Source organism: Muscardinus avellanarius (genome assembly GCF_963383645.1).
Source record: "Muscardinus avellanarius genome assembly, chromosome: 2".
Lineage (NCBI taxonomy): Eukaryota > Metazoa > Chordata > Mammalia > Rodentia > Gliridae > Muscardinus > Muscardinus avellanarius.
Genome location: NC_137787.1, coordinates 170,743,544 through 170,763,687, shown reverse-complemented (window position 1 = coordinate 170,763,687; position 20,144 = coordinate 170,743,544).

The window sequence follows — 20,144 nt, the reverse complement described above, 5'->3', positions numbered from 1 at the left end:
GTATTAATTTGTGTTCAGGTGAATAGTATGTACCTCAGACTTCAGAAGATATCTTAAAAAGTTTTTAAAATACTAAGAATTAATCTTTTTAAAACACCAATTGCAGCCTTAGTAAACTCTGCTTTATTTATTTTTTATGTTTTAATTTTTGATTGGTGTAGTTTAGTCTTATATCTTAATAGGATACAAGATGGTGGAGACATACATGCACACATCACCCAATTAGCCCTCACCCAATCCCCGCTGCATTCCCTCCCCTCCCTCTTTCTCATGTTTGGCTTAGTGACTGAAATTGATATGTTTGTTAATGTACATCATGTGTATTAGAGAATTTCTCTCTACCCCCCTCAGTTTTGTAGGCTTATTTGCTCATCTCTAGTATTTCCTTTTTTCTCTAGAGGTCTTCCTATAATCCATTTTCTCTCTAGATTTGCATATTAGGAAGAGCATCTGATTTCTTATTTTTTTGTGACTGACTACTCTCACTTAGCATAATATTCTCCAGTTCTTTATGGATGAGTAAAATTTCATTGTGTACAAATCCCATAGTTTTGTAATCCATATATCTGTTGATGGATATTTTGGCTGGTCCTATAGTTTGGCAATGGTGAATTATGCAGCTATGAAAACAGATACACATGCATTAGCTTGGTAGTTGGCTTTCTATTCTTTTGTGTAAATACACAGAAGTGGTATTGCTTGGTCATATGGTAAATTTGTTCTCATTCTTCTGAGGATCCTCCATACAGTTTTCCAAAGTGGTTGCAGTAATTTGTAATTCTACCAACAATGTCTTAGACTCTCCCCTTCTCCACATCCTTGAGAGCATTTGTTGTTGTGTTTTGAATGATTGTCATTCTATTTGAAGTTATGTGAAATCTCAGGGTAGTTTTGACTTGCATTTATCTGATTGTTAATGATGTTGAGCATTTTTTTTTTCATGCATGTATTGACCATTTGAATTTCTTCTTTTGTGCAGTATCTATTTAGTTCACTTGCCCATTTTTTCATTGGGTTATTTGTTTTCTTAGTGCTGAATTTCTTGAGTTTTCTGTATATTCTAGTTATTAGTCCTTTATTGGAGGAGTAGCTGGCAAAATTCTTCTCCCATTCTGTTGGCTTTTGGTTGAGGTTCTTGACAATTTGTTTGCTGTATAGAAGATCTTCAGTTTCATGCAATCCCACGTATTGATTTGCCTTTGAGTTTCTTGTGCCATTGGGGTCTTGTTGAGAAAGTTTTTACCTGTGCCTATGTGTTACAGTATTGGACCTATGACCTCTTCAAGGAGCCTCAAGATCTGGACTGATTTCCAAGTCTTTGATCCATCTTGAATTAACTCTTGTACAGGCTGAGAGAGTGGGGTTTGTTCCCATTTTTCTGCATATAGTTAACCGGTTCTGTCAATACCATTTGTTGAAAAGGCTGTCTTTTTTCCAGTGTATGTTTTTGGCCCCTTTGTCAAAAATCAATTGGCTGTAATATGCATATTTTTTGAGACTTTTATTCTGCTCCATTGGTCTATGTATCTGTTTTAGTGCCAGTAACATGCTGTTTTTTGTTTGTTTGTTTGTTTGTTTTGTAGTATAGTTTAAAGCCAGGTATTGCGATTCCTCCTGTATGGTTTTTGTTGCTGAGAACTACTTTGGCTACTCTGGATTTTTTGTTGTTCCAAATGAATTTAAGGACTGATTTTTCTATGTCTTTGAGAAATAACCTTGGTAATTTAATGGGTATTATATTGAATCTGTAGATCACTTTTGGAAGTATGGCCATTTTGATATTTATTCTACCTATCCATGAACATGGAAGATCTTTCCATCTTCGAAAGTCTTCTTCAATTTCTTTTTTGAATGTTTTATAATTTTCTTAGTAGAGTTCTTTGACCTCCTTGGTTAAGTTTATTACTAAGTATTTTATTTTATTTTTTGTGGGAAATCCTGAGTGGAAGTGTTTTCTAGATTTCTTTTTCAGTGGATTTATGGTTGGTATACAGAAAAACTTCTGATATTTTTAAGACTGATTTTGTATCTAGACACTTTGCTGAATTTGTTGATCAATTCTATAAGCCTTTTGGTTGAGTTTGTTGGATCTTCTAAGTATAGTATCATGTCATCTGAAGATAGTGGATGTTGGATTTTGTCAAATGCTTTTTTAGCATATATTGAAGTGATCATATGATATTCTGTCTTTGGTTCTGTTTATGTAATGAATTACATGGATTGATTTTTATATGTTGAACCAGCCTTGGATCCCTGGGATGAAACCTTGGTCGTGGTGTAAGATTTTCTTGATGTAGTTTTGAATGCGTATTGCTAGTATTTTGTTTAGCAGTTTTGCATCCAAGTTCATTAAAGATATAGGTCTGTAGTTTTCCTTTCTTGAGCTGAGTGCTCACATAAGAACAGAAAATCTTTTGATTATATATGACTAAAAGGAAAAGTAGGAGAGAAAAATATAAATATACAATGTCAATAATGAATTAACTAAAAATAAATAATCACAAAACATATAGTATTTTAAATATTTTTCCATGAGATGTAGCTAATAATATAAATTAGACACAACTGTAGGACATGATTAGGTTAAGTTCATCCCTTCAGTAATAAAATTTTAGCCGGGTGTGGTGGTGTTCGCTTGTAATCCCAGCATTCGGGAGGCTGAGATCGGAGGATCACGGTTTGCGGACAGCCTCAGCTACTTCGTGAGGTCCTCCGCAACTTAGTGAGACCCTGTTTCAAATTAAAGAATAAAAAAAAAGGGCAGGGAGTGTAGCTCAAATGTCGAATGCTCCTGGGTGCCATCCCCAGACCTGCAAAAATAAAATAAAATAAAATAAAAAAATAAATAAAATTTTACTTTGTTTTTTGTAAGGAGGAGTAGTAGTGTCTTAGCATTATATACGCTCATTTTGAATGAAGAAGAAAACTATCTTCATGAAGTTATTTCCTGATTCATGTGCTCACAATATAAATCTTCTATGAGGAAAAACTCTATACAACAATAGTATGTCTGCTAAGAAATGCTTCAAGAGAGAGCAGGGAATCAAATCAAGACATCAATTCTTACAGTTTGAGACTACATACTATTATTTGAATATGCATATGTTTATTTTCTCAGAGTACTTTGCAATAGGTTTTATTGCCCTCTTCCTTATATCTGTGGTGTTATGGAAGAATGAGTTACAAACTAACATGAATAGTAAAAGCTCATATAAAATCTGGAAGGATATATAATAAATTGTTAACAGTGCCTAAATCTAAGAAGAGGGGGGTGAAATTACAGGAAGCCATTCTACTTTACTCATTTCTATAATGCTTAAGGCTAGATCATTATAACTTCAAAATAGTAAAAAAATTGTATTTTACTTAAATATTCAATAGTATGGAATAATTTTCTTAATTATGGTACATTAAAACAGTAAGGACTTTTTGCTATGATGTTCCTTGGACTACAAGGATTTTTTCCTCCAACCTTCAGAGTCTCCTTATATTTGTTTTATGTACCTATTTTATCTACTATTTTTAGTTGTACTTAACAGGAGGAATAGGGAAAAGTATGTATCTTCCATCTTGGAGGAAGTAGAATGGATTTTTATAATGTAGAGACGGTCCTGGCCTACAACACAGCAGAGGTGATAGACTTTATAAGTGGGCAACTTTTTTTTAGTACATCATGTGCTTTATTTTGGTGTGTGTGTGGGGAGGTACTGGGGATGGAACCCAGGGGCGTTCTACCTCCAGGCTACACCCCCAGCCCTATTTTATAATCTATTTGGAAACAAGGTCTCACTAAGTTGCTGAGAGCTTCACTAAGTAGCTGATGCTGGCTTGGAACCCTTGCGATCCTCCTGTTTCAGCCTCCCAAGCCCTGGGATTACAAGCATGTATCACCATGCCTGGCAATAATTGGGTAAATCTTAAGGGAACTCTGCCTATTATTCTTTCAGGGGATATTTTAGGAAGCAGTTCTTGGGCTAATAACTCTTCAAGAAAGTGCTTTGCTTACCAGAAATATTCTTAAGAGACCCAAGAAGCAATTAGATTAAATAAATTATCTATTTTTTTTTTCAAAGAAACAAATTAGCTGGGAGTGGTTATGAGCAGGTTTGAGGACAGCCTCGACAATGTAGTAAGACTTTCAGCAACCCAGTGTGACCCAGTTTCAAGACAAAAACCAAAAAGGCTTGGAGATGTAGCTCGGAGGCACAATGCCCCTGGGTTTAATATATATACCAAAAGAAAAAAAGAAAAAAGGAAAGGAAAGAAAAGAAAAGAAACAAATTAAACACGAGATACAGAGGAAAAGTTATCAAGCAGAGATGAGTATATTAGTAAAGTAATAGGAAAACAAACTTATTAGTGTTGGGGTATTGATATAAGTGGATATAGAGGTCACTATTGCCAGATTCCTGAGATGAAGGAAACTATATCCTGATAGAGAACAATGTAACTTTCAAAGAAGAGCTATAGAAAATGGCAATGAAAAGAATATTAAAGAAATAATAAAAAGTAAGCCATATATATGAGGCTCTTCGAAATAGAATTTTCTTCCTTCTTTATTCTACCTGGAAATGTCATCACAGCAATTTCCTACAACTATTGAAGGCATATTTGCTAAGCTTTCATGCAGAATTTTATGTTCTATTTTGCTCATTAATTTAACAAAAGAAAAGAATCATTCTAGAGGATAGAATTCTAAAAAAGTTCAGCATGATTAAGAGATTTTCACAAAATATAAAATGTAGTTAAATCATTCAAGAATAAGTATGCAAATAGCAGTGGAAGAAAAAAAATGAACCTTGCAAATACAAGTTAGAGTAATCCTAGCCTTATGCAAATGTGATAGCAAACAATTTCTGAATTCTAGGTCCCTGGGTAGTCTGACTGATTTAGAGTTAAGTTATAGATAGCAAGCAGAATAGCTGTGCAGATTTATAAGCCTGCAATGGTTATGACTAATATTATGCAGACGTATCTGCAACTGTACCATCCAGAGTAGTCTTATGAATAATCACTCATTTATTAAGCAAGTAAATTATTTTTGCAAGTAAATTATTGGAATTATCTTTAATAAACTTTTACTGTTAAAAGTACTTTATCATATCCTTATTCATCCATCCATGCACTTACAATGAGCTATACTCTACTATATGAAACAAAATAGACACTAGCCTGTTACATAAGGTGTTAGGTGTAACGTAGGCACGTTGAATTACTGTGGGTTTTTTTGTTTCTTTGTTTGATTTCTTATGACACTGGAGATTGAACTCAGGGGTGTCCAAACTCTGAGCTTCACTCTCAGCCCAATTTTATTTTTATTTTGAAACAGGGTTTTACTAAGTTGCTAAGGGTCTTATTAATTCGCTGAGGCTGTCCTTGAACCTATAATTTTCCTGTTTTAGCCAACCAAGTACTGGAATTATAGGCATGTACCTATAACCATGCCTGGCTACATTGGATTACTTTTAAAATAAATGTGTAATTATTAGATTAACTAGGTTGCTCTCTATTCAAGAATGATATTTTATAAAGTTAGCTCTACTAGAATGTACAAAAATATCATCATGAATTTGTTTGTGAGCTGGACATTTCATTCTAGGACCTGATGACGTGAATATAACAAAGATGTCTAGAGAAGAGGGAACCTGCAGGGAAAACAGAATGAAAAATGGGGCAAAAATCCTGACTCAAACAAATTGGCTTCTTACACCTTATTTAATTTATTTAAACCTGAGTCAGCACAATTTTGAAATCCAATCCTTAATGCTCATCAAATCAGTATTCTCAACTTTTACATGCATTTGAGAACCAGAACTAGCTCTATCCACATATAATTTAGCAAAGTTATACTGCTTGACTTTTTTCATTATTTTTTAAAAATACTATACTATTTCAGGAAGATTTTCTCAAAAAGATAAAGATTGCACATAACTTGACTTTTGGTTCCTGTCTATCCACAGTTAGAGATCTAAAAGAATCAGTCGTGGGGATATGTATCTCTAATCCCCACTACTTGTGAGACTGAGACAGGAGGATTCAGGTTCTAGGCTAGCCTTGTCAAGGCAGCAAAGCCCTCAGCAACTTAGCAAGATCCTATTTTAAACTAAAAAAAAAAAAATAGGTTTGGGAGTATAGCTTAGAGGTAAAATACTCCTAGCACCACACACACATGCACACACACACACACACACACACACACACACACATGCACACACACACATCTGAACAAACATCAGGCATTTTCAATAATTTTCAGCTTTTCAATAACTTTCATCACACTCCTCCTTTATTACTCTTTGATGCTTTTGCTCAAAATCCTCATCTAGCTGTGTTCACTAAATCTAAACTGTTAGGGTACAGTCCTTATCCCAAGCTAATCAAGCTCCCAGTGAGAAAGATCTACTTTACACCACACTCCATACTTCATAAATAATCCAAATTTATGCTTCATCCTCTAATATGTTACCATGGTTCCACAAGACAATCTCTTATCTTTCAAAGAAACAAGATTAGCTTTGTCTCATCACCAGTGTGGTTAAGTGATATTTTCAAGGATCCAACTTTCTTTAAGTTCCTAAGAATTAATAGAAAAACTATAAACTTCCAAAATAGGAAATATGGAGGGAAGTTTTAAAAAATTGCTATTCTTGAAATTAGGGAAGCAAAGAACTAATTTCAAAATTATTTTTCATTTTAAAAAAATTTAAAATGGCCGGGCACGGTGGCGCACACTTGTAATCCCCGCGCTTGGGAGGCTGAGACAGGAGGATCACACAGGTTCAAAGCCAGCCTCAGCTACTCAGTGAGGCTCTCAATAACTCAGTGAGACCTTGTTTTCAAATAAAAATATAAAATAAGTCTGGGAGTATAGCCTGGGGGTAGAAAGCCCCTGGGTTCCACCCTCAGTACCACTAAAAACAAAAACAGAAAATTTGAAATGTGATTATTTTTTTAAGGGAGAGAAGAAATAAAGTTGCAACACATTAAGGAGACTGCAGATTATGTTAAAAAATGAAGTGACTCCAACTCATATACACTTTTCTTCTCTTAACCTTAGTGACATCTTAGAATTGGGAAGTATTTAATTGAAATTGACGCCAGGCAGGATACGTCTTTTACATTCTTATTACTTAAAGAAGATTAAGATAGATTTGAATTGCCCCTCAATCACAAGGATGCCTGGGTTATTGCCCCACAAGGTGCAAAATCAAAGACATAAGAGGTGACTCCTGTTCCCTAATGGGCCTGGAGCATTTCTGAGAAAACACCTGTTAGTCTTTTAACAGTGCACAGGAGGGCATGAAGGGCACTGCCACAGTTTTTCCTAATGTGAGATCAAATTACAGCTAGATCCCCCACCAATGCCTGCTCAGGAGCCTAGAGCTAGATCCTTTCCTCCTTAGGAGGAAGAGGTGGTACAAGGTCAGGGCTTTGGGGAAAACCCTTCTCTTGTGATGTAGAAGAAAACCCATTTTGTTGTTTGTTTAACAGTCTTGACTCAGATTTATACTGTAAGTCCCATTATTCAAAGTTGCCTAAATCCATCTCAAAATGTAATGATATTATCAAAAATGATAATTCTTGAAGTTGAATTTGTTGGCTTTTCTGATCCAATTTTGTTTTGACCAAAACCCAATATTGTATAAATTATTAAGCATATACTTTTTATATTTTCTGAATGGACTGTGGTGACTTTGGATAATAGGGAAAAGTTTAATATTAAAGCCTTTTTTATTATAGTATAATTAACATGTTAAACTCTGAGATAAATGCCATCAATAAAAACTTATGAAGCTAAAATAAATAAGAGTAAAAGAAAAAAAGAGAGAAAGCCCCATCCTCTGTGTCTCCCACATTGTGTTTTTATTAAATAACTTCATGCCTTTTCATTGTGGCTGTGGTGTGCTTGGCTTGGGATTAGGTGTGATTTCTGGAGACGGAAAATTTGAGGGTTGGTTATTTATTCATTTAACAGATATGGAAGGATCATTATTGGCAAGTCTCTCTGTTTTGGTGGTGAATAAATTGGCGAACAAATAAATATGGTTTCCATCCTTACACAGCAGAGCCTAATATAGATACTGAGCAGCTGTAAAAGAATCACACATGGAAGTACAAACTTCTATACTAGTTTAGCACTGTGATTCTGCTTGCCACAATCAGGGAAGATGGAGACCACTCCCTCCTGCTTCCTGAAGGAAGAGGAGCAGCCAGGTTAGCAACGTGGTGGGGAAGATTGTTTCAGACAGAGGAACAGAATGGGTGATGGTGAAATGATGAGAAAGACCACATTCAAAGGGGCATGAGTGAGGCCAGTGTAGAGCCAGGTCCTGGGTGAGGCCAAGGAGTAGAAAGTTTATATTTTACAGGTTCTTGCAGGTTGAATTTGGTTTCAGACTTTATGGAATACAGCATGAATAGTGGCTTCTGAACTATTGGAAAGAGTCAGGGAATTCTGAATTTCAAGGGTAGAAGAGCCCTATGCTTCCTCATGGCTGATACCCAAGGTAATACACAGGCAAGTGTATTGGCTCTGTCTCGAATGAATTCCATATATTATCTCTTTTAACCGTCTCTTGCCTAGACCATGGCAGTGGCCTCCTGATTCTTCTCCTTGCTACTACTTTTCCCCCATCTACTATCATATACACAGAAATTCAAGTAAACTCATCCATGCAAAAATCTCATGGTGTTATTTTACTATGGCACAAATTTCTGGCTTTCCCTCTGTGATAGTCTGCGGTCTCTGATCATTCTTCATGTTTCTTTTGTTGTTGTTGCTTTTGTTGTTGGTACTGGGAATTGAATCCAGAGATATTTTACCTCTAAGTGACACTCCACCCTCCTTTTGTGGTTCTGGCAACAGAACTCAGGGACACTTTACTTCCAAGCTGTATCCTCAGCTTTATTTTGTTTTTTTTATTTGGAAACAAGGTCTTGCTAAGTTTCTGAGAGCCTTGCTAAGTTGCTGAGGCTGGCTTTGAATGGGATCCTCCAGTCCCAGCCTCCAAAATACTGTCATTATAGGTGTGCTCTATTACACCTGGATCATTCTCCATATTTCTACCTCTTGAGTATACACCTTGTATAAACTCTTCCCTTGAGTCTGGAAATACTTTGTGATTATGGTATGCTGTTTCAGATATAATTATGGTCCTCCAATAAAAAGGATCATATCTTGGTCCTGACCTAATCAGGTGAGCGTTTTAAAGAAATCAGACAACTCAAGGAGAGGTTCTCCTTTGGCATGGGAGAAGTGAACTGCAATGTTGTTGAGGATATGACATGACAAAGATCTGGGAGTGGCTTCTAGCTATAGAGCATTCTAAGATAGGAAAGAAATGGGGAGCCCAGGCAGGGAAAGTGTTTAACTAACACCTTGAAGATGCTGAGGACAGATGATTTTTCCCCAGGCAAGCCTCCAGATGGGGGTACAGCCAGATGATACCTTGTCTTAGCCATTAAATCATGGCATTGTGTTTCCATTGTATCATCTTTATCACATGTTTACTCATTAAGGATGTGTTTTTTTTTTTCTATTGCCTAATTTATGTTTTTATCCCTAATACTTAAAGTAGTGTCAGGGCATGTTGAGTGTTTGGTAAATATTTGTTGAGAGGAGGAACAGACTGAAAATGGTGGTACTCAGTTGGTAGATGACAATGTGGGCACCCTTTATAGCATGCTGGATGTGGGGAAAGTGAGTTCTTATGGTCAGTGTGGAGAACCTAAGGGTGTTATGCTTGAGGTCTTTCCACAATAGCAGTGTGGCAGACGGGCTGACCAGCACTCAACACTGATATTGTGAACCTGGATCCGCAATAGTGATGTCAGCTTTGCCCAGAGCCTGGCGGTAGAAGACCTTTCTGGGCCACATTGTCACAGGAGCCTGGCTGCTGAACAAACAATGAAGCACACCACGATCAATCAGTGATATTAGGCCCCTCATTGGCCATGGAAAGTAGATGCTTACAGCTCGAGTTGGTGTAGAGGAATAAACACACATGGTATTCATTGCATCTTAGTGTCATGGGAAAATACAGATGCCAGCCAACTTCTAAAAGTCTTTGGACCCAGTGCATGACTTTCACTCAAAAGATAACGCTTGATGATAAAAAGAAAATGATGATAATTACAATCATCAAGTGCAATCTTAATGACTCAAATTTCTATTTTTTTATTTTCATGGTGATGCTACTTGGATTCGACACAGAGATAGCAAACAGCAAGGATCTGTGCAGATTAAAAGTTTGTGCTTTGTGATCAGGTGGCTTGTGTTTGCACACAGATGCTACTACCACCTACAAGATGTGGCATGCTAGTCCCTGAGAGGCTGGTGATACTTAGTGTACACCTCCACACAACACACACAGCTATCCCTCTTCCCTGTGCCTTAATTTACTTTCCTATAAAACTGACATGCAAAAACACCTACTTGGAAAGTTTACGAAGCAAATTAAATCAGGTAACGTATGAAGTCTTTAGTGCACTGGCTAATAAAAATTGGTTATGGTTATTAATGACCTTAGCTATTTAACTAATTAAACTCACTCAAGCAAGTCTCTGTATATCTATATATATTTCTTCTGAGGTACTGGGAATTAAACTGAGGTGCATTCTACCTCCAAACAACACCATCAACCCTTTTAATTTTTGTTTTTCTGGGTTGTTGAAAGTCTCATTAAGTTGCTAAGGCTGGATTTGAACCTGTGATCCTCCTGTTCCAGTCTCCCAACTACTGCTGTTATAGGCATGTGCCACCATTCCTGGCTTCCTCTGAGATGTTTAAGTAAGGGATAGAAGCATTCATTTCTAACTGCTGGATTCAGAAACTGTAGGAGTCTCTTCTTTAATTTTTTCTCTATTCTTCACTGTATTTCAGGGCCATCAAATTGACACATGCAAGTGTTGATAGTTATGTTTTGATGTACACACACACACACACACACACACACACACACACACACACACACTGAATGTCAATAGACATCCCCTGAGAAATACTAGGTCTCAGAAAATCATCCCCTCTGTATTTGACAAATTTACCTCCTTTCTAGAATGGTGCTTTAGAAAGCTTGACCTTCACTCTGAGGCCAGCTGGGACTATTGAGCCTCACAGCAAAGTTTCTGATAGGAGATAGTCATAGAAAAGCTTTTTATTTGACTTATATTTGGGGCAATGATATGTATGATGCATTTCAAAGGTATACTACTCCAGAAGTAAGTTGGAGATAAATTTATTTTGTATGTGGTTTTATTTTTGTAAACTAAATGTATCTCTATTATCCCTCTACCAAAGCTCAATGCAATGCAAGTAGTACAATGAGTTGAGAATGGCCTGGTATTCCAGACCTATTTCCTTATATTCCAAGGAATACAGAATCATCTTAATAATTTCAGGGCCCACATTTTCTAAGAGGAGCGATGCATGGGGCAGGCTTCAGCCCAGCCCTGAGCAACATGGTTCAGAGCCCTCGGTAAGCTGCCCAGATGGCTTTAGGAGGTTCCTGTGTGATCAGATCTGCTCCATAAGTAGCCAACAACCACACAAGATATTTAGAGGCTAAAATCTGTTTCCAAAATGTGAAACAATTAAAAGAAGGACAATTTTGCCCATCTGAAAATGGGTTTCTCACATCCCTCTGTGACCTGTAGATCAGCATTTCACATCAAGAACATTTTAAACAAACCATTTTCTTTATTGCTGTCTGGGAGAAATATAGTGCTTAAATATCCCAAGGCCCACCAATTTAAATTCTACCAGAGAATCTTGAATAGTACCTTCATATTCCTTAGGGCATAGGGCTGAGTGAGAATTTGTGGAATAATAAAATATTTTATAAAAGCAGTACATTTCTGGGCGTGGCCAGCCTCAGCTACTTAGTGAGGTCCTCCACAACTTAGTGAGACCCTGTTTCAAAATAAAGAACAACAACAACAAAATAGGACTGGGGGTGTAGTTCAAAGGTAGAATGCCCCTGGGTTTGACCCCCAGTGCCCCCCACAAAAAATGCAAAGCAAAACTAAACAAAAACACAATACATTGATAAAAGACTGAGTTTGATATATAATCAGTATTTTTAAGCCGTGATTACGTATCAGTCATTATACAAATGCTTTGTATATATGGTCTTAAACTCCTTCAAACCATGAATATTTGCTGGGCATGATAGCACATGCCTATAATCCCAGCACTTGGGAAGCTGAGACAGAAGAATCACAGGTTCAAGGAGCCCCAGAAGCTTACCAAGATGCTCAGCAAACTAGTCTGACGCTGTTTCAAAACAAAACAAAACAACAAAAAGAAAAAGAACTGGGGTTATAGCTTGAAAGTAGAATGCCTCTTGATTCAAGTACTAACCACCACCAAAAAACAAAACCAAAAAAAAGGGAGTGCTCTTGTTTGGATTTGTATGTAGGGTAGCACATCTCACAATGTTATCTAACATGCAGTGCTGGCATGAATGTTCAGTTGAGAACTGAATGCATGTATCTATTCTTTTTTCCAGTGGTACTTGGGATTAAACCCAGGGCTGTTCTACCAGCCCTATTTTAATTTTTCTATTTTGAAACAGGGTCTCACTAAGTTACTGAGGGCCTTGGTAAGTTGCTGAGACTGGCTTCAAAACTGATTCTCCAGTCTAAGCCTCCCATATACTGGTATTACAGGCACGTGACATCATGCCTGGCTCAAGACCAATAGTCTGGTATAAACCACTTCTTCATTTGGGTTGATATAAAAAATATCATAACCTGGGTAGGTTATGAACAATAGAAACTTGTTATGGTTGTAGAGGCTAAGTCCAAAATCAAGGCATGGGCAGATTCAGAGGCCAGTGAAGAAACAGTTTTTCACACCTAGCACTTCCTTGCGGTGTCCACATGTGGTGTGTAAGGAGCAGGGTAGCAATTTGAAGCCTCTTTAATAAAGGCACTGATTTCTGTTATATGTTCTTCATCCTCATGGGCTTCTCACCTCCCCCCAACTCTCATCTTCTACCCCTGAAGGGATTAAGATTCAACACAGGAATTTGAGGCGAAGACACAACCATTCAGCTCATAGGACCACAGCATCACTGTCTAAGACAGCACCAATGTCTAAGAAACCAAAGTTGGAGGCAGAGAAGAAAGTGACATTTTATTTCAAACATCTTAGGTCTGGTCAAGTATAAGAGAATAAGCAGAGATCTTTAATAGGCACATTTTCCCTTGAAATCACACACAACTTGTTTTGTTCTCAGTTAAATATTCTTTGTGTCGTGTTTATCTTTGCATGCACTTTTCCCCCTTCCTTTCTCTAGACTTCATCCTAGCCAAACTTTAAGCAAGTTTGGCACCACTTTCGTACAGTCTTTTCAAATGCGAGGAAAAAAGTAAACTATGGCTGAGAAGTTCCTGCTGCCAGCTTGGGCTGCAGCCTCTGCCGAGCGTGGGTGTCTGGGAGCAGTCAGCCTTCCTGACAGCCCTGCTCCAGCTGCGGTGCTGACCGGGCAAAAACACACCCGCGACTCCTCGTGAATAGTAATTTCTCCTCTGTACCCCTTTCACTGGAGCCTTTTGAATACAGCGAGCACTGTCATGAGGAAAGAGTGCATTTCAGGTTGCAAAGTTTGATATTTTTTTTCTAGTCTATTGGCTTGTCATTTGATTTCAATCAAATGACATTTGATTTCAATCAAATGATATTTGATGTCAGCTGTAATTAAACATCAGTCAGTAGTCACTGGGAGTCTATAGGTCTGTGTTTTCAGCGATGAGCTCCTTCAGACTCATTTCTGAACATCTCTCACTTCTGGTTTTTTACTTTGGTGATGTGAGAATGTATGAAAACTGTCCTGGAAAGTTCAAGTAAGTAAAAGAGGAATTGCCAGGGATGGTAGTGCATGCCTGTAATGCCAGTACTTGGGAGGCTGAGACTGGAGGATCGCAGGTTCAAGGGGAGTCTCATCAGTATAGCAGGACTCTCAGCAACCTAGCAAGACTTTATTTAAAAAATAAATAAAATTATAGGACTGGGATGTAGTTTGAGGTAGAATCTGAGCTCTGAGTTCAATCCTCTGGGTTCAATTCTCAGTCCAAAAAAAAAAAAAAATGTAAAGGAAGATTTAAGTGATCTGTTTGCTTAATTATTTAGAGTGCTTTTACTCTAAGTGTGTAGGAACATGTGTTTGGTTCATGGCAGGGTTAATAGGATTTGTATCCTGCCTTTATCAGTTTTGAACTCTGTTAACCTGCCATTTAAATTCTCTATATTTCATTTTTACTACCTATGAGATATATAGAGTAATACCTATTTTATATAGTTACATTAATATTTAGACTCAGTGCAAGTATTAAAACAATTTCTGACTCACAGTTTGTGTTAGTTATTCCTTTTTAATATTTATTATTATTCTGATAAGTACTTTGTGTGATTCTAAATCATCTGAACTCAAGGACTGAATAACTTTGAAATTTCCATGTAAAAATGAAAGTAATTTTCCTTTCTCCAAACTTTAGTTTTCTTTATTCACACCATATTTTGCCAGAAGTTGTAACCAGGGTTTTAGAATATAAGCCTGAGTTCTTCTTCTCTGTTTGGATACTGAGACATTTCAAATTTTGTCTGCATTTGAGAGTCTTTCATTTAGTGATTTGCCAGCTGTGAGGAAGAGTCAGGGAACATTTACTACAACATTTGGAAGCAGTCTTCAGGAAGGACTTGCTAGAAAAAATAAGTTGACATCTCTGTGGTGGTGCCAGGCTTGAATTTTAAGTGGCCATGGCACAGAGATGGAGGAATTCCAGAAAGCCTGATTTCTTTGCTTGGATGGAAAGTGTTTGTTATTAGTCATCCATATAAAAGTGGGGAGTGATTTAAAGAACAGGTAAATTCCAACGAGATGCCTTTCCTATGAACAAAGGCATGTGGGCACTGCTTCTCAGCATTACAGATGCTGTTTCAGGCTAATCTCTCTTTTTGTTTTTTCAGTACTGGGGATGGAACCTAGGGCACTCTACCTCTGAGCCACAATCCAGCCCTATTTTTTATTCTTTTTCTTTGAAACAGGTTCTCACTGAGTTTAAAATGGTCCCACTAAGTAGCTGAGGCTGTTCACTAAACACAATCCTCCTGTCTCAGCCTCCTGAATGCTGGGATAGTGTACGCCACCATGCCTGGCTAGGCTAATCTCTTGAAGATGAAATTTCAAGCATATGTTTACTTCTCCAGATCACTGATGACAACCACATTGAAAATTAATTATTGTGGATTTGGTTCAGCTATTGGTGAAAACATCCTGGGAGATATCTGAATCAGTCGTGCGCTCATCAGTCTATCTATGTATCCCGCAGCTAGAGCCAAGCATGACTGTGTCCAAAAGCTGTCACAAGCAAACATTAATAAAGCTAAAAGTTGGGATAGATTCTAATAGTGATAGTCAAGAACTTTATCATCCTGTTTTAGCCAATGAAAGATCATTCAGATAGAAAGTCAACAAGATGCTTGGCGTGGTAGCCTACACTTGTAATCCCTGTGTTTGGGAGGCTGAGATAGGAGGATCGCGTAGGGTCAAAGCCAGCCTCAGCTACTTAGTGAGGCTCTCAACAACTTAGGGAGACCCTGTTTCCAAATTAAATAAAATAGTTCTGGGAGTGTAGCCTGGAGGTAGAAGGCCTCTGGGTTCCATCCCCAGTACCACAAAAAAAAAAAAAAAACCAAGAAACTGTAAAGTTAAATTTTATCTAAGGTCTGACAGACCTAACAGATATCTGTAGAATGTCCCATCCAACAGGTGCTGAATATGTGCTCTTCTCATCCACACTTGAAACATTCTCCAGGACAGAACACACAATAGGTCACAAAATAAGCTTCAACAAAATTTTAAAAACTGAGCTGAGCGTGGTGGCACAGGCTTGTAATCCCTCTGCTTGGGAGGCTGAAACAGGAGGACGGCAGAGGTTCAAATCCAGCCTCAGCTACTGAGTGAGGCTCTCAGCAACTTAGTGAGACCCTGTTTCCGAATAAAGTATAAAATATGTCTGGGAGTATAGCCCGGAGGTAGAAAGCCCCTGGGTTCCACCCCCAGTGCCACCCCCCAAAAAATAAATAAAAAAATAAAATTAAAGGCCTGAAATTATATTGAGGATCTGTTCTAAACACAATGCAATAAGAATAGAAATCAAATACAAGAAAAACTTTGGAAACTATACTGAAAAAGAAAACCAAATAAGTTATTCTGGGATAACCAGTGGATCGAGGAATAAATCAAGGAAGAATTTTAAAAATGTCTTGAAACAAATTTAAATGAAGATATATGTGCCAAAACCTTAGGATATAGCAAAAGAAATACTAAGAGTAAAGTTTATAGCAATCAACACTTCTGTCAAAAAGCAGGTGGCTGGGCATGGTTGTGAGATAGAAGAATGGCAGGTGCAAGGCAAGCCTCGGCAATTTAGTGAGACCCTCAGTGTTCTGAGCCAGCAGGTTAATACAACCTGGAAAGAAGATTGAACAGTCCATTTTCCATGGAGCTGAGCTGGCTGTGTTGGGGTCTCAGGTCTTAATAAGTTGTGAGTCTGATTTGAGTCTTTAGGCCTGATCTTAACCAGTTCTCAATCAGAACCAAAGGTGGGCTTTGGTTTGATTTATCATGGAAGACATGGAAAAATACATAAGCACATTTACCTTACCAAGATTGAATCATGAAGAAATAGAACACTCAGAAAGACCAATAAGTAATGAGTTGAACCAGTTATAACAAGTCTCCTAATAAAGAAAAGCCAAAGACCAGAAAGCTTCACAGCTGAGTTCTACCAAATATTCAAAGAGGGACTAATATCAACTGTCTTTCAGTTATTCCAAAACAATAGAAGAGGAAGGAATTCTTTCAAACATAGTCTAAGAGACCAGAGTTATTATTGGGGTTCCTTTCATGGGCCAGCTGCAGTTGAAAGGAAGATTTTAAGGAAAGAGATCTCCAGGGAAAAGAACACACACAAAGGTACTATTTGGAGGAGAAAAAAAGGCAGCTTTATTCATAGACTTGTCCTATGTGTTCCAAGCAAAATTGTGCACATCTATGACAGTGTAATGTGCACAAGCATGTTACACTTTGGTTTGTCAAATTATATAACTATGCACACATATGCATCTTCATGGGGACATAGCTTCACTTCCAGCCTATAATTCCTCTAGGCTGCCTCGCTCCACTCCCTACAGCTTGGCAGTGCATGATGTGACCCAGAGAGCATGACATTGGACCCAAATACTGCAACAAGTGACTATTAGTCCTTTAGTCACACAGGTGAGAATGGTAAATACCATTTCCAGGAGGAGCCCAGTGACTTACACCAGGTTGTAAGCAAGTCCTGCTGTAAGGCATGAATATCCTGTACCCCTGCATCCATCTTTGCTAAAGCTTATTCTACCTGCTGCTGGTGGCCTGGAATGTATACACAGTACTCTACATGAAGAATAGCATGCATTCTGTCCTGTCCAGTAAGGAGCATATCTAATGCCATTTTGTTCTGCAAAACCATCTTCAGCATCTGGTGATTTCATCCATTAAAAGGGAAAGGGCCTGATAGGATGTACTTAAAGCTTCTGTAGCATGTTGGGCTAAGGTTTCTATCTATAATTTTACGTCTATAGTACCACCTCCTGGAATAAACAAGGCTAATGGGTAGAACCATCACATGGCCTGGTGTACATGGTATAAGTGGTGATATATGGGATCCCAATTATTAGGCTTATGAGAAATAGTTGTCCCTGAATGTAGGTCCTTCCCCAGGTATACCTTCCTGTCCAGTGGGCAGGGAGATAAGCCCAGCTATGAAGTCTGAAAATCCAGAGATAGTCATCTGAGAGAAAAATCAGTGGTCCCTATTAGTTTCCACTCATTCCACCACTGATTGATTTTCTGTAAATTAATGACATTCTGACATAATTCTTTAGGCAACCATCAAGTGCTTTGGTTGATCACAGACCAGTTCATCTGCTTTATACAAAAAAGTTCTATGTAAGCTCTACATATTCCCCTGTTGATGAGCCCCATCCATTTTCTATAACATTATTACACTATCAGCCCAACAAGTCCTCTCTCACACTGTCTCCTTCATCCTATTCTAGGCTCCTGTGGTTCCAGGTTCATTAAGCAGTCCAATTGTCTGCAGTAGTGGGGGCTATTGGCCATGGTAAACCTTCAGCTGCTTCTACTGGTAACTTAGTGCAGACTGAGCAAAGGGAAGTGTTGTGCAATATTGCAAAGATTTGTCCAGGAAAGCAGGCTATTGACTGCTGATAACCTGGATGGTAGGATAGGGTAGAATGAGAGATGATCATATTTGATCCTCCTTTCTTGGAGGATACAAATGACATGCACAGCTTGTGAGAGAACAGTGGACAGAATAGTGACTGCTCCAGGGTGATGGTACCACACCAAAGCATCCTGGGTAGGAGGTAAAGGTTTTGGAACATCCTTCACTATATACAATGAAATAGGCCATAGTCTTATGGTCTGCACATCTTTTCAACTCATTTATTCTGCCTGTCGGGGGATGTAACCTGTACTGAGAAGGAATAGGCAGCTATCTAAGAGTCCAGTTATAACTGGGCCTTCTACCCCATGCCTCATGGCTCCAAGAGTGCAACCCATGGCCCCTGAGGAATCTGCACATGATAGAGCTACTCCCAGACATCTTGCCATCCTGGGGCCAAGGGTTTAGGTTCAGGGAGTAAGAAGGCTATTTTCCTTACCTCTGGTGACAACTGGGGTTCCTCCAAGCTTCCTATTACCTTCAAAGTATGGTGTATTGCTGCTATTACCTTATCTAAGAAGGCCTGCCCAGTGCAGAGAGGTTGATCATTTAAAAGTTGCACCTCCACAGGCACTTGTTTTTGGGGAATCTCCCACTTCCTTGGGTTTTGAGGAGGTTGTTATTTGAAATTGTACTGTCCCCAACAGAGCATGTAGTTGCTCAGGCAATCACTAGGAAACCACACTATTATCTCTAAATACACACCCTACTTGGTTAGAGTGGACATTTGGGTTATCCCTGTCCAGGGGGTCTGAGTCTAGGATCTCAGATAACCTCCAATAGAATAAGTGGTCTGCACCATCACTGACTCAGTACCTGTAATAGGTTCATAAGATAAGAGGTCAGCATCTATGGTCACTAACTGTTTCTTGATGAGAGAGTAGCATGCTTCTGCTTTTTTCTATAACTGTAACCAAAATCTAGTTAGGCTATTCCTAGTGTCTTGCTTTTGCCATAACCCCATCTAAAACCTGCATATTCATTTTTACTGTTAGCAGGAAAGGAAGGCAGGGACTACTATCCTCAGAACTGTGCCTGTGCCACCAACCTTTTGGTGAAAGTTAACAGAGTATCCATTTTAGGAGTCTAATCCCAAATTGCCCCCTTATGAACAGGGTGGTATAAGGGGAACATAAGCACAGCTAAGTGATGTATATACATTCATCTAAAACCTGTGAATGGCTCTTCATCAGAGATAGTATATTGGGCCTCAAACATAATATTTCACATGGCCAACTTCACCAAATCTAAAGAGGCAGTCTACTTACTCATAGTCTCTGGCAACTCACCTGCCTTATTTCAAACTATGACAGGCAAGACCGTGAGCCAATTAATTAGATGCTGATTTGCAGCCTTTGAATCAATCATAGACACATCCTGCATCCACGGCTGCAATGAGGACATGGTGATACTAGCCAATTGGGTCATTTTAATTGGGACCAGCTCGGTATTATGGGCTCCATCATCCCACAAGCACAATAGCTATGCAGGGGCTGTTTCCCCTATCTTCTGCTGGTATTGCTTTGCCAAATTATGTAACACCATAGGGATATATTGAGTCATCGTGTGTGGTGGATGGATTGTTTGGGACCCCCAACCCCTCTGGGGGCAAACACTCCTCTACCTCTATCTTCTGCCTTATCAGGGATTAGGTATGTCAGAGGGATCCTACCTGATTGTTGGAGTAAAAAGTCAAAATAGACTTTATTCCAGCCATGCAGGACTCTAGCAGTGCTACATGCTGTTCTAGATCTCTTTCTTGTCACTGCAGCCAATGAACTTCCTATGTCAGCTCCTGAATGTCATGGCTCCTGTGCCACAACATTGCCAGGAAAATCTAGACTACC